The sequence below is a fragment of the Helicoverpa armigera genome, chromosome 24, assembly GCF_030705265.1.
Source record: "Helicoverpa armigera isolate CAAS_96S chromosome 24, ASM3070526v1, whole genome shotgun sequence".
Classification (NCBI taxonomy): Eukaryota; Metazoa; Arthropoda; class Insecta; order Lepidoptera; family Noctuidae; genus Helicoverpa; species Helicoverpa armigera.
In genome coordinates, this window is record NC_087143.1 from 10,153,280 (window position 1) to 10,166,923 (window position 13,644).

Sequence of the window (13,644 nt, forward strand, 5' to 3'; positions counted from 1 at the left end):
TTAGATATAAATAGACATGTATAAAATTAAATGACGAGACATACTATATACCTACTATATATGTTTGTCTGTTAGTTTGTCAGTAATGCACTTCCTCATGTATTGTTTTACTGCGGGGCGATAATTTTATCGATCAATATTGTGATGGAAACACCTTGTTTACTTCAATGGCGGCATATTGTTGTGGTTTTCTGATATATCCTTGTTAAGGCTATTGCTGCAGAAGGAACATTGTGCGGTTGTTTGTCAGATTATTCATTGCCCGATTTATTTATTTAGGAAACATGGACAACTTACAGTTAATTCAAACAATTTACAAAAAAGGTACTTGAACTTTCCCAACAGAAACAGTTTAAAATAGGAAATACTTAAATAGCAACTCTATGATAAAACAAAAAAAAACCTGAACAATGTTAATAGAAATATAATTTCACATTACAACAGAAAAATAACATTATTTCTCCGAAAACGTTCGCCGATATGGTTACTTTCGATTTTCCATAAACACGTCAACGACAGTCAGTTCCGTACATTATAACACATGGGTGCTAACTGCACCACTAACTCGTTCGTTAAAATGTTTCACACAACAACCTTACAGTTTCCGCAGCAAAAACTAAACGCACGAGCTTTCGTGTCCACTTACACATGGCTTTAATAAAAGCGTAATACTTACAAGACAGCATATCAACAAATTGAAAAAAAAAAATACGATAATTTTTCCGCAGTCTACATCCATTACCGACCCACTATGTACGTAAAACTTTAAAGTATGAATATAAGCGGTAATGTATGTGTGATAATCTATGTGATAGTTTGGGACTTGTGTTGTCCTAGAGTAATGTTGGTCCAGTGTTCGATGTCCGTCAGTGGATGCTGCGGCCGCGCGCACGACGGACGTGCACCGAGTACTCGATACTCGCTCCTCTCGATACATCGAGACATCGAATCGTGTGTGAACTGTGATGTGAATTTAAGAACTGAGTAATCGATTTTTTTTACTGTACAACAGTTGCTAAAAGTTCCGGATTTTGAGAGGTTTTTTTTGGGGAAAAGTTTTAAGAATTATTTACTGAAAGTTTAGTTTGTTGAAGCTGAAAATATTCAGGAGTTTATTTTCGTAAGTTTTTTCGTTTTATGTTATTCTTATTTAAAGATATTATATGCGTTATATTATTAGTAGGTACGTAGAATAAATAATTTAGTGGTGTTACAAATTATTGTTATTTTTAGTAGGATGTCTAGAATTAGCGTTGGATTGATGACCTTTACACTAGATGCAAACCTGTATTTACATCATATAACTACCGTTAAAAAAGTATAAAAAGTGATTTTTATTAATCAACGTGAAAAAAGTTTGTTCTTCTCACTAATTGTAGAGTGTTTTCTTTTTATCCTTATTTTAATTGTACTTAAATACTGGCTGAATCATGGTTGAACTTGTCCAAACCTACGTAAATACAAAATTAAAGCCTGTCATAGGTATTTTTTTAGTGAAATGTGTCAAACTTAAACTTGATTATTTTTCAATGTATATCTACATAAGTTTAGTTGCTACAAGTGTCCTGAAATCAAACTTAAAATTATAGGTAGGTAACTAAATTACACTAACTATTCCAATTGATAGCAATTAGGGTTATTAGGCACGGGGTCTTATTCGCAGTTCTAAACTTATAACAAGGCTTTATTTGGCTTCAGATAAACGTAAAACTTAATCCTGAATCAATAAGCAATAGGCGAAACTATAACCTATGATAGAAAAAAATGAATTAAACTAATAACGTATACCTACATCCTCAATAAATAACGGACAATTGGTCCATCTACAGAATAATAAGCGATAAACAAATGGCTATCTACGATAACTTCTATTCGATTACATCGCTCGGAAACTCGAACAAATTCAACATCTGAATGTTATCGACGCGATCTCATAACAATACGATCTGTAGCAGCCACACTACTAAATAAGACATTGTCGGTGTTGCCCAATGCTCGAGTGCTCGACTGCTCGACATAAATCATTTCAGCCGCAGCTCGTAGATATTAAATGTTAATTCCGTCACATTACGCCTTTGCGTATGCGACTCTCTATTGCCAACACTCGCATTTGTATCGATTAGAAATTATTCGATTATATCGTAACCGAGTGATCGAGTTCACTCAGACGAGTTGCTATTTCGTGGGAAGTAAATATTAGTTGTTTAAAGTAATCTAAGTTTAAGTTGTAGTTGACTTATTGCGGCTGTCGATGGCGATAATTTACTAAGTGTTTCTAATACTGGCTCTGACTTGATTTGTGTCATAAAATAATCTGTATGTCTGGAGGAAAAATATTAATAGACTGACTCGTTGGTTTAGTTGTTACTTAGTAGTTTAGCAAACTTGAGTCGTGGGTTTTAATCTTGTATTGGGTAAAACATTTCTTTTTTGCACTTTGTAGGATGACTCTAAAAATAATTGTCATTCTTAGCCTATATTTATAGGACTCTAAATATAACTGAGTAAATTTAAGTTACTGTATACTCTTTTTGGAAAAGGAGATATAATAAATACCTATATATTCTTCGTATATTGCCTCTAAAGTGTTCATCAAATATTTCAAAAGCAACCGATAAGATACATCTCGACAGTAACATAAATATATAATCGTCAATAATACTGAGCGGTTAGTTAAGTTGAGGTATCGCAACCGCGTGTATTGCGCGAGCGGTGATGAGCAAACAGCATCGCGTCGCTGTCACACTCGATATGCTCTCAGCTAACACATTATCACTCTGATGCACATTATACTAGCTTGATCTTTCTTTATATAATGATTTCTGCTGTAAGAGATTTCATTAGAAATAAGCAGTACCTTTTTACTATTTTATGTTACTTCTACTTCTTTCACGTGTTTACTGTGTACATAACTGATAGATTATTGACATGTCTAAGATATGTTTGAGATCAGAGTAAAACATCTGTTTATCTAACTCCTGATCATATTTAGTAAAGTTAAATGTTTTAATTTCGAATTGATCTTTGCAGGCTCTTATGCAACAAAAACTTAAACGCGTTATAATTGATGCAATTTCGATGCACTCGTTTTAAATGTGAAATGAAAGGGGATAGTCGCGGATGTTCAGTAAACTAAATAATATAATACACTCTTTTGCAAAAAAAACGGGCACCTAAGCGAAATCTTAGTTTTAAGGACTTTAAGTGTATTTCAAAGGGATTTTAATGATTGTAGTATGTTTCTAGCATCAAAAGAGTTAGCCGAGCATGCGTGAGAGTGTATTCTAAATTTGAATTTTGTACAATTGCTAAGAAATTGGTTAAACCTTGTTTTGGACAAATTGCTGGCAGACAGTTCGTCGGTGTTTCGAAAAGTTTTTGAAGTGATTTTTAGGAAAATGATAATGCAGGTTTAATTAATGATTAATGTACTTTTTTGTTAGATCAAAACATTTTTGAAAAACTCTGCGTATTTGACAAAATTTTCACCTGCTCTAAATGGGCTATACTGATGGTTGATGGCAATGTTAAGAGTTTCGGTATTTTAGTGTAAAGCGTTCTATTGTCTAGATATTGTACTCACGTGTTTCAAAATATCGCTTTTTCATAAATAAACACTATTTAGAAGAGTACCAGTTCTTTGAGCTACGACAAACCCAATTTAAAGTAAGCAGTGTACATCACAACTCGTCTCCTATCGGACTTTGACATTTTTAAAAGTATTGAAATTCTACAAAATACAGAAAATAGCGCATAGACTGTGAGCACGAGGTCTTAAGGTCTCGAAATTACTGATTTTTAAACAACCTCGTCTCTTGGGAAACTCCGAAGACCTCTGAAGATCTATGAGTCTGAGCGTTCAAACAGCGTGTTTTCATCCCATGGATATTTTATTAAATAAACTTGCTTACACCGAGATTTTCTGGCATCTGCAGCACTTTCCTGCTTAAATCATAACAATAATTGGCTATCTGCTCATTTCTTAAGAAACATACGTTTGGCCAATAATTTTGAATTTTTGACTGCCTTTCAGCTAAATCGTCGTTTAGTAACCCGATACCTATGGAGTTATCGAGAGCTTCAACGAGGCAATAATTTGACTTTTTAGATAGCTTTAACTCTCCTCATCATTTTTCATGTGGTTAATTTTAAAATTTATCCCAAAATTTGGTATTTTTTAAATGTCAAAGTCCGATAGGAGACGGGTTGTGATGGGCACTGCTTACTTTAAATAGGTTTTGTCGCAGCCAAAGGTACTGATACTCTTCTAAATAGTGTTTAATATGAAAAAGCGATATTTTAAAACACGTGAGTACAATATCTAGACAATAGAACACTTTACACTAAAATACCGAAACTCTTAACATTGCCATCAACCATCAGTATAGCCCATTTAGAGCAGGTGAAAATTAATTTTGTCAAATACGCAGAGTTTTTCAAAAATGTTTTGATCTAACAAAAAAGTACATTAATCATGAATTAAAACTGCATTATCATTTTCCTGAAAATCACTTCAAAAACTTTTCGAAACACCGACGAACTTTCTGCCAGCAATTTGTCCAAAACAAGGTTTAACCAATTTCTTAGCAATTGTACAAAATTCAAATTTAGAATACACTCTCACGCATGCTCGGCTAACTCTTTTGATGCTAGAAACATACTACAATCATTAAGCCCCTTTGAAATACACGTAAAGTCCTTAAAACTAAGATTTCGCGGAGGTGCCCGCTTTTTATGCAAAAGAGTTTATTATGCATAATAGTGTATATGCAAATATCGGCAGTTACTTCATTAACATGCATGCCACATTCCGCGCCGCAATTAAATCGCTCGCGACATTTCTTTTCTTAATTTTGTTATATAACGGAATCGAATTGAATCAGTAATCAGTGATTTTGAAAAGCTTTTCTATGTGATAACGAACATGTGGTTATTCAAACTGACAAACGTTATATTGCTAATCAATTGATATTTTCGGATATTGGAAATGTTTTTCCGATATTGTTCCGTGACATACGCTCTTTGATTATAATTTGTTTCAATTAACTTATCAGCTAAATATATACTTCAAGTATCCGGTATATACATATTCGTTAAGTATGCTAATGACCTGCCCAGTTAGTAGTCTAGTGGTCGCAAGCGCGTCTGCTATGACTGTGGTCTCGGGTTCGATTCCCGGGTCGGGCTGAAATCGCTTTGTGGGTTTTACAAACTTTTACAAAGCAGCCCGTAGTCTGGATGAGATCAGATGCTGTCGCCGAAATCGGCCTAGGACGTATTATTATGCATTGATTCCTAGAACTGAGTATCTTCATAAAAGAAAAGCAAAACTATGGCTTTGTTAATATTGTGTAAGTAAATATTCCTCATTGTAATTCCCGTAGAATATGATAATCTAGCCTAGCTTGCACCGCGGCTGCACTCGATCCCGTGCCTCGATACACTATCGAGCGAAGTCGTGACCAACTCGCTAATTCTATTTATGTGTCAGCCGGGCTCGAACCCGCGACTCGCGTATCGCGTTTCTCTCCGCAGCTATCTTGTGCCCCAGTGGTTTACAAGACGAAGGGATATTTATGTGGGATTCGGTTCTAGTGCGATGTAATAGCAACTACAGAGTTAAGGTCGGGTTACTGGTACTTTTGTTGTGAAAACAATGGAAGATAAATCGCCTTATGATGTTCGAATGAATATTTGTTTTGGATGGAACGTAAATTCACTTTTATTGCTGAAAACAATTGATTGTAATTTCATTGGGATACATTATTTTCTATTCTCTAAATAATATGTTAGTATTACTTTATGGGACTTGATTCTAACTGAAGAAAATAATAAACGTATGTTAAGTAAATCAAGTTATTTCTAACATAACGGAATCCTGCTCTTTTATTTATTCATCTGGATTCAAAATCGTTATCTTAACGCCTTCTTAAAAACGTGAGAAATGACAAGTTAACATACAAAATGAATAATAATCAATTAATTCCGTTTATATAATGTGAAACGAATAAAATCGTAACAAATACAGTTAGTATTGTAATAGTGTGTTATCTATGCAAAATGTTGTATGTTCGAGACGGTTCAGATATTGTTAATTAATATTTAATGGCGAATAAATGTAGCAGATACACGTTATTTATGTTTCTCTTGTACAACATTTACATATGTTTATAGATCGTAAATTATCTACGGATTACGATATTCATCACCTTCTTATCAGCTGATGTTAATACATAACCTGTGAATTAATACTAATGAATGAATTGGGTTCATCAGTTCAATAATACCCTACAAATCTGGAATATAATTCTTAAAACTTCGGGGTTGCATGAAGGATGTTCTTTCCTCACTAGAAAAACTACTAAAATGAAGAAGATGCTATCTAGCCTCTTGTATGAATATTTAAATCATAAGCTAGGTACTATGATGCTATATACTAGCTTAATTTTAAAAGACTTTATTGATTTTGAATCTTACATCACTTCAGATTAAAAGTTAAATACATACTTACCATGTATATTTTCAATCCAAGGGTCAAAACTGATAACCCTAAAATCCGAGAAACCTGCCTATTAATTTGTGATTACCAACTGGATAAACTTGAACTATCGCATACGCAATTAATGTAACAAATTAATATGTATGTAGTGGAAGCGTGACGCCGACGACGCGCCGTATCCGCCGCTAAACGTCAACAGTTATATTTATTAACTAAGAACATTTCCAAGATAAACACTCTATTAATTCGTCGTGAGAACTTACTGATTTACCCGTTAGCACCGATTAAGTATTATCTTAACGTTAGTTTATGTTGTACATGCAAAAACATAACACTGTCTTTGATGTCGGCCGCAGTCGGTAAAAAGTAGAACTGAAACCAGACTTAAAATACGAGTTGCTTGTGGAGCGTGGTCAAAACTGGATGCAACTGCTAAGATGTTTTTTAAGCTTTGAGATTTAAACCTTTAAAAAAATCTTTATTGTATGTAATAAAAAGAAATGAAAGAGTTTATGTGGCTAAATCTATACTAATATTGATATATTAGCTTGAACGCGGCTTTGTCAGAATTTGAAAAAATCTTTCAGCGTTTGAAAGACCATTTATCGAGGAAAGCTATAAGCTAAGCTGGAAGTTTTTGTTACATTGAAGTTATTAACAAAATATAGGTCACCATATTTTTAGAGGTGAACTTATTCAAAATAAAATTGATTTAATCCACGTCGAACTGTTTCAGTTAAACTCAAACTAATGATATTCCCCGGGTCCGTCCGTTAGTCCGCAGTAACAGATTCCATGTCTCAATGTGTCCTAGATGTTCATTATTAATGGATGCGATGTGTGCACCATCTAGATATACTCTATATTATATATCTTTGCCTAGATATATTACAATATATAATATACTGCCTAGATACAGTCTAGATATATTATATGTGTGTGCCTGTAAGCCTATATCGACAGATCAGTGATTAGATTTGTGAGAGGTGAGTATAATTGATGGATATCATGTCTAATGCTAGATTACATTCTACGTGGGAATATGTCTTCAAGGGGATATTTAATTAATGTTAATATTATACGTAAAGTAACTTGTTTAATTGGAATAAGGTAAACGTACCAATAGTCGTCGGATTTCGGAAATCGCTGACTTTGAAGCGCTACTGTGTGTTAAATATTCAATAGAAAATGAAAAATTTTGCATGACGTGATAGAGTATTTATTCATTATTCTAAGTAACTAATGTTTTTTTAATAATTTTGATGGGTTTATATACTTATTAAGGCAAAAGTAAAAAAAGGGCGATTTGTACCAATAGTCGTCTGATTTGTACGGATACTCGTCAAATATTCCCAGTACTCGTCAACTTTTAATGCTAATGTAAACTCTCTGCTCTTGAACATAAGGTTCAAGTTATGTACATTTTTTTGTGCTTGAATTAATTGTTAAGCATACTTGTGCTTTTAAAACATTAGGTAGGTAGATAGATAAAAAACCAAATTCCTATTTAGAATAGCAGGTCATAATCTGTTAGAAGAGCAGGTATTCAATAAAACAGATACATGGTTGCATTTTAATTTATATTCCTATCTATCAAACGCTTGGAATCACAAAACCAGTCTTTAAAATATCTATACTAATATATATTATAAAGCTGAAGAGTTTGTTTGTTTGTTTGAACGCGCTAATCTCAGGAACTACTGGTCCGATTTGAAAATTTCTTTCAGTGTTAGATAGCCCATTTATCGAGGAAGGCTGTAGGCTACTTTTTATCCCGGTACGGGAAGTAGTTCCCACGGGATGCGGGTGAAACCGCTGGCAGAAGCTAGTATGTTATATTTCTTAATCGTAATAACGATGCAGTCATGTGCATATGTAGCACGAGCAAAATAATTACTTTTAAAATATTTAAATTGTAAAATAAAATAATTAGTATTCACAAACAATAACAGCCACATTCGTTTCGTTTATATAGCTTTCCGCGAAATAATTACTAGCATTCATAGATATGTAGGTAAGGTTGTCATTCATCGAAACTTCTGAACTGCTTAGCGCATGCTAAGTACCATTTGCAAAAATCTCTATAGACAGTTTATCAAGAAATAAAATATGATTAGGTACCGTTCCCCGTTTCCGTTCAAACCCAATAATAATAATATCTAATAAGCCCCACAGGGCCTGAGCCTGAGGGCATCTGAGGCGGATGACGGGGAGTAGCGACAACGCGGGGCTATATATCCGAGTGCTCCGGGGAGAGTATACTGTCCCCCATCTCCGGCCTGCCGGAGTGAAGGTCTCCCGCCTCTTGGCTTGCCTTCATTGGCCGACCAGAGTGGAGTCGCTAGAGCAGGGTTAGCAGCCCTGACCGGAGGGTAGGTGCCTCGTGGTAAGTGGCGAGTGGGCCGGTGATGCTGGACCCACAGGGAGCGCGTGATCTGCGTTTAAAGTCCGCCGAGGTATCCTCACCCTTCAGCCGCTCATGTACCTGTTGCCCTCTTGTTGCGATTTAGCGACTGATTCCCGGGGGCCCAGTAAGTGAGGTGGCGAGTCATCGGCAGGTGCCATAGTTCCTCATCATCATCATCCTCCGAGCCTTTTTTCCCAACTATGTTGGGGTCGGCTTCCAGTATAACCGGATTCAGCTGAGTACCAGTACTTTACAAGAAGCGACTGCCTATCTGACCTCCTCAACCCAGTTACCCAGGCAACCCAATACCCCTTGGTTAGACTGGTGTGAGACTTACTGGCTTTTGACTACCCGTAACGACTGCCAAGGATGTTCAAGGATAGCCGGGACCTACAGTTTAACGTGCCATCCGAAACACAGTCATTGGTGTCATTGCAGGATATACTTAGAAAGTACATACAAACTTAGAAAAGTTGCATTGGTACTTGCCTGACCTAGAATCGAACCCGTTGATGCTTGGCCGACCAGGCCACCACGACTTTTTTTCCAGGTGCCATAGTTCCTATAGTTTCCTATATCCTAATCCACTAACATCCCAACGCAATAGCCCAAGTAGTTTTCCTCCATAGTTAGCATTACTTTAGCACAGAACCGGAGATTGTCCTTGGGTTCATTTCTATAGTGTATACAGGGATAATCGTCGGTTTTGTGTCACCATTTCATTAGTTGCCTCAAAAGGGCGTTTTAAATTTTTTTGATGCATCTGATGTTGTGTGTTTTACAGCTTTTATGACTCTTAAAAGGCCCTCATGCTTGTAGTTTCATTCAGTCATGATCTGCTATTAAAATTACGATCATGCAATCACTAAACAGACAATTTTAAATAAAAAAATCTTACTTAAGATTACTCTTTACCCATCAATATCGAATACGACAAACAAAGAAGTGACAGCGATGGAAGCTATGTCATCTTAGTTTTAAAACTGATTTTAATATTTTTTGCGTCAAAACTAGTTGAATGACATAATTTTTAAACAGCCGCTATTAAGACACGTTAGGAAGACGCGGTACAATACGCGTGCCGAATTGCAGTTATTTTGAACAAAAAGCATAGTGTAAGAACAGTCAATTCTTGTTTGCCACAAATTGTAATCCAAGCGTAGTAGAAACAAAAGCTAGTGCTAGACCTACTTCTACCCAAAGCGGTAGATCTTAATCGAATGGCGGAGGCCTACAGCGGCCAATATATACCTGAAAAAACACTTGTAGAAAGTGCATACTTATAGAAAACAGGGGATTTAACATGACTGTGTACGTGCATCTAGAACCAGCAGAGTAAAATTTACCCCTAAGAAAAAGCTTAAAAGAAACGCAGTTTTATGAACAAATGTAGTCTAAACCTAAAATATGTTTGTTCTAGACAGTTATCAATTTTGTAAAATTCCCGATATTAGCTATTTATTCGCATTTTGTACTGTAAAACACAAAATATCCTCATTATGAGGAGTTTAGGTGCAACTTTTGAGGATGTCCCAGTAGTCGTCATAATAATTGTAAAATTGACGGGTTTTGGGTCAAATGGGAGTTTTGAAGTACCAATAGACGTCACATTAAAAAAATATATCTTCTATGTTAAAATTATTCCAAATTGCATATTACATCGCTAGCAAATAAACTAAACTATCTAATTAAACAAAGAAACATACCACAGACCCCACTGGAGTTATGTAAATCAAAACACAAAACTACGTGCTGAGTTTCACTTTTGACAGCTGAACTTCACGAAAAAACGTTTTCGTTAGGGCACACACGTTTCAAATAATATATCTTAGAAGCCGTGACTGTTAAAACCCCGTATTGTTATTTCAATTGTGCAATATATTACCAAGAATATGTTGATATATAAACCGGCCCATTTTAAGTTCAGTAGAAAATAATAATAAAAGTTTTAAGATTAATTGACGACTATTGGGGCATGACGACTTCACCCGCGTTTACCTTATGTAGGTAGAGTAGTCTCTGTGAGCTGATATAGTTTTTTTCCTTGATATTTTATTGCAACAGGAAAATTTACCCCTTCTGTAAGCATGAATACCTACACACAGACCAAAATCACGTTTCCCACATAATATTTCCCTCAATGGTGAAACACACATAACTAGCCAGCAACGAACTTAGGGATCTAGACTATCACTTAAACTTCAAAACAACCCAATTTTAATTTTAATGATATAAACTGTTGACTATTGAAAACCGGCCTCTCTAACATGTGTTGTCGCTTCTCACCTTAACACACACAACTTCATCCAGCAACAAATCACCGACTTGCCGGACACTATCCGACACTATCTATTCGACAAACAAACGTATGTTCAAGCCTTTTTTCCTATCAACCGTAGTCAAAACACATCGACATCTCTTTCAAGCCGCTTGTCACCCGCGCCTGTCACCCGCGCCTGTCACCCGCGGCTGTCACCTCCGACTACAAAAACTATGTTATCTATACCCGGCAGATAGGGTGACACGTAGATATTAGTTAATACATGACACCGGCCAGAGCTAATGTACCGAATAATTAATTACTCGAGCTTGTCACAACACGAAGTATCGGAGTATATGGAAAGGGGTTTTCAACATAGGGGAACTCTTATTGGTAAAGTGTTAATTCTTGATCGTGTTTTACATGAAACTGATATGTCAAGAAATCCGGTTGTTACATTATTGAATTAATTAATTGGATCGAATTTTTGATTCGCTTTCATGGGCTATGCACAAACATATTTAACGACGTTCTTATTTGCAGAACTAACCTAGTATTAATTTAATTTTGAAGAATGAATCTAGTGTGGAGTAATGTTGTTAACCCCTGACACAGGAAGAATATATTTATCGAATGTTTCCTCAACAAGTGAGAACTCGATCGACAACTGAACTTCGATGCTGTAGTCAATATAGAAACTCGGTGATTTGTAGCATTTTCCGTTCCAATGCTTTCCTCACTTTTCAATGCAATTTAGATAACATACTGATTAGAACACTTCTTACTTTCTTTTTAGCCAACTGTAGAGAAAAATAAGAACTGTTTCCGTCCGTCTACTTTTGTAACAATTTCGATATATATTTTTGCACTTACCTATATTTAACTAAGCTAAGTGATGTCACAACTAAACTATGTTGCAGTAGCTTTTATTTATTTATCTCTTGTTTTAAATAAAATCTAAAACTCATAGATAACCTCCCACTAATATAATAAAGATCTTGAATTTATTTCCATTAATTAACATTTGCATTCTAGTATAATTAATTTACAACCCGCATGTTATAAAATAGTTTTAGCAATAAAAAGCGAAATTAAAAGCTTCATGACTCCCACCTACAATTAAAACTACATAAAGTTTAAATTACTGCATAAATAAACACGCGGCGTGTAAATACCTACACGCGTAATTAATAACACACAACACGCCAAACTTCTCGATCAATTAACGAGTACACACTGGTCTGTTTATTTTGTATAATTCGAGGAATTTACCGAATATACAGCTACTATATTATGGTGATATCACACTAATAATGCTATGCGATATTGAGCTACTAATACACTCAGCGGCACGGAATCTGGCCCAAGCACATTTGGGCCTTATAACCATTATTTAAATGAAAAATCGGAATTTTTATTTTAAAATTGTTAAATTTACTCATTTTCCAAAAGAAAATGACTCACATACAACAGAATTGTGAGGATTTTCATTAATTTTCATTCAGTTAGAAAACAGAGTCCTTTACCGCAATAATCACCATAGACTTTTAAATTCAACATTTTTAACAAAACAGAAAGTTATCGAATTTTAATCATGGGTGTTTCTTCCTCTTGATCTGATGACTACCTGCATACGATCTGGCATGCTCTGGATGATGTTTTTTATCTCCACCTGAGAGATCTCCTCCCAGGCAGGTACCAGCGCGGTTTTCAATTCACTAAGAGTCCGTGGTGGGTTACGACTTGCTTGGACCTGTCTTTTAAGCATGTTCCAGACATGTTCTATAGGATTCATGGCTGGGTTTCTTGCAGGCCAGTCCAATTTTTGAATATCGACATCGAACAAGTAATCGGTTACGCAAAGAGCTGCGTGAGGTCGAGCATTGTCCTGCATTATACGAAATTCTTCACTTCCTATGAATCCCTGATAGGGTAAAACATGATTTTGAAGGATCTCTTCAATATACCGCACTGTTTTCAGACGACTTTCGACAACCAATAATTCAGTACGGGCTTCTGAACTTATGCCTCGCCAAACCAAGATGGACCCACTATGAAAACCGAGTGTTTGCTCGGTAGTGGTGGGAAGAAACCATTCTCCGCTCTTTCTCCATTCACGTTTACGGCCGCCTGGAGCTCTTAAGATGACTCTGCATTCATCGGTCCATAAAATTTTACTCTATTAGTCATGCGTCCATTTTGCATGTTCTCTTGCAAACCTAAGTATGGCTATGCGATGGTGCGGGAGAAGTTCCGGGCCTCTAGTTGGTCTTATAGCACGCAGATCCCGTCCCTCCATCCTTCTTCTTATTGTGCACTTACGGACATTGATTGATCTTGCTGTTTGCAAAGGCTGGCGTATCTCTAACGCAGTGAGAAACCGATTTTTCATTATTACACGTACGATAAATCGGTCGTCGTGCGAGGACGAACACCTTACACCCCATTTTCTGATCTTCTTGTGTAAAGGCCAGTCTG

General features: G+C 35.8%; 1 protein-coding gene across 1 annotated transcript in view; it reads left to right on the forward strand.

Moving 5' to 3' along the window:
- The first annotated feature begins 874 nt into the window (after positions 1-874).
- Positions 875-13,644, forward strand: part of LOC135118616 (protein Wnt-7a-like) — a 69,982-nt gene continuing 57,212 nt past the window's right edge. The window contains exon 1 of the mRNA XM_064041078.1: positions 875-1,120. The gene's annotated coding sequence lies outside the window, so the exon portion shown is untranslated. The remainder of the gene's footprint in view (positions 1,121-13,644) is intronic.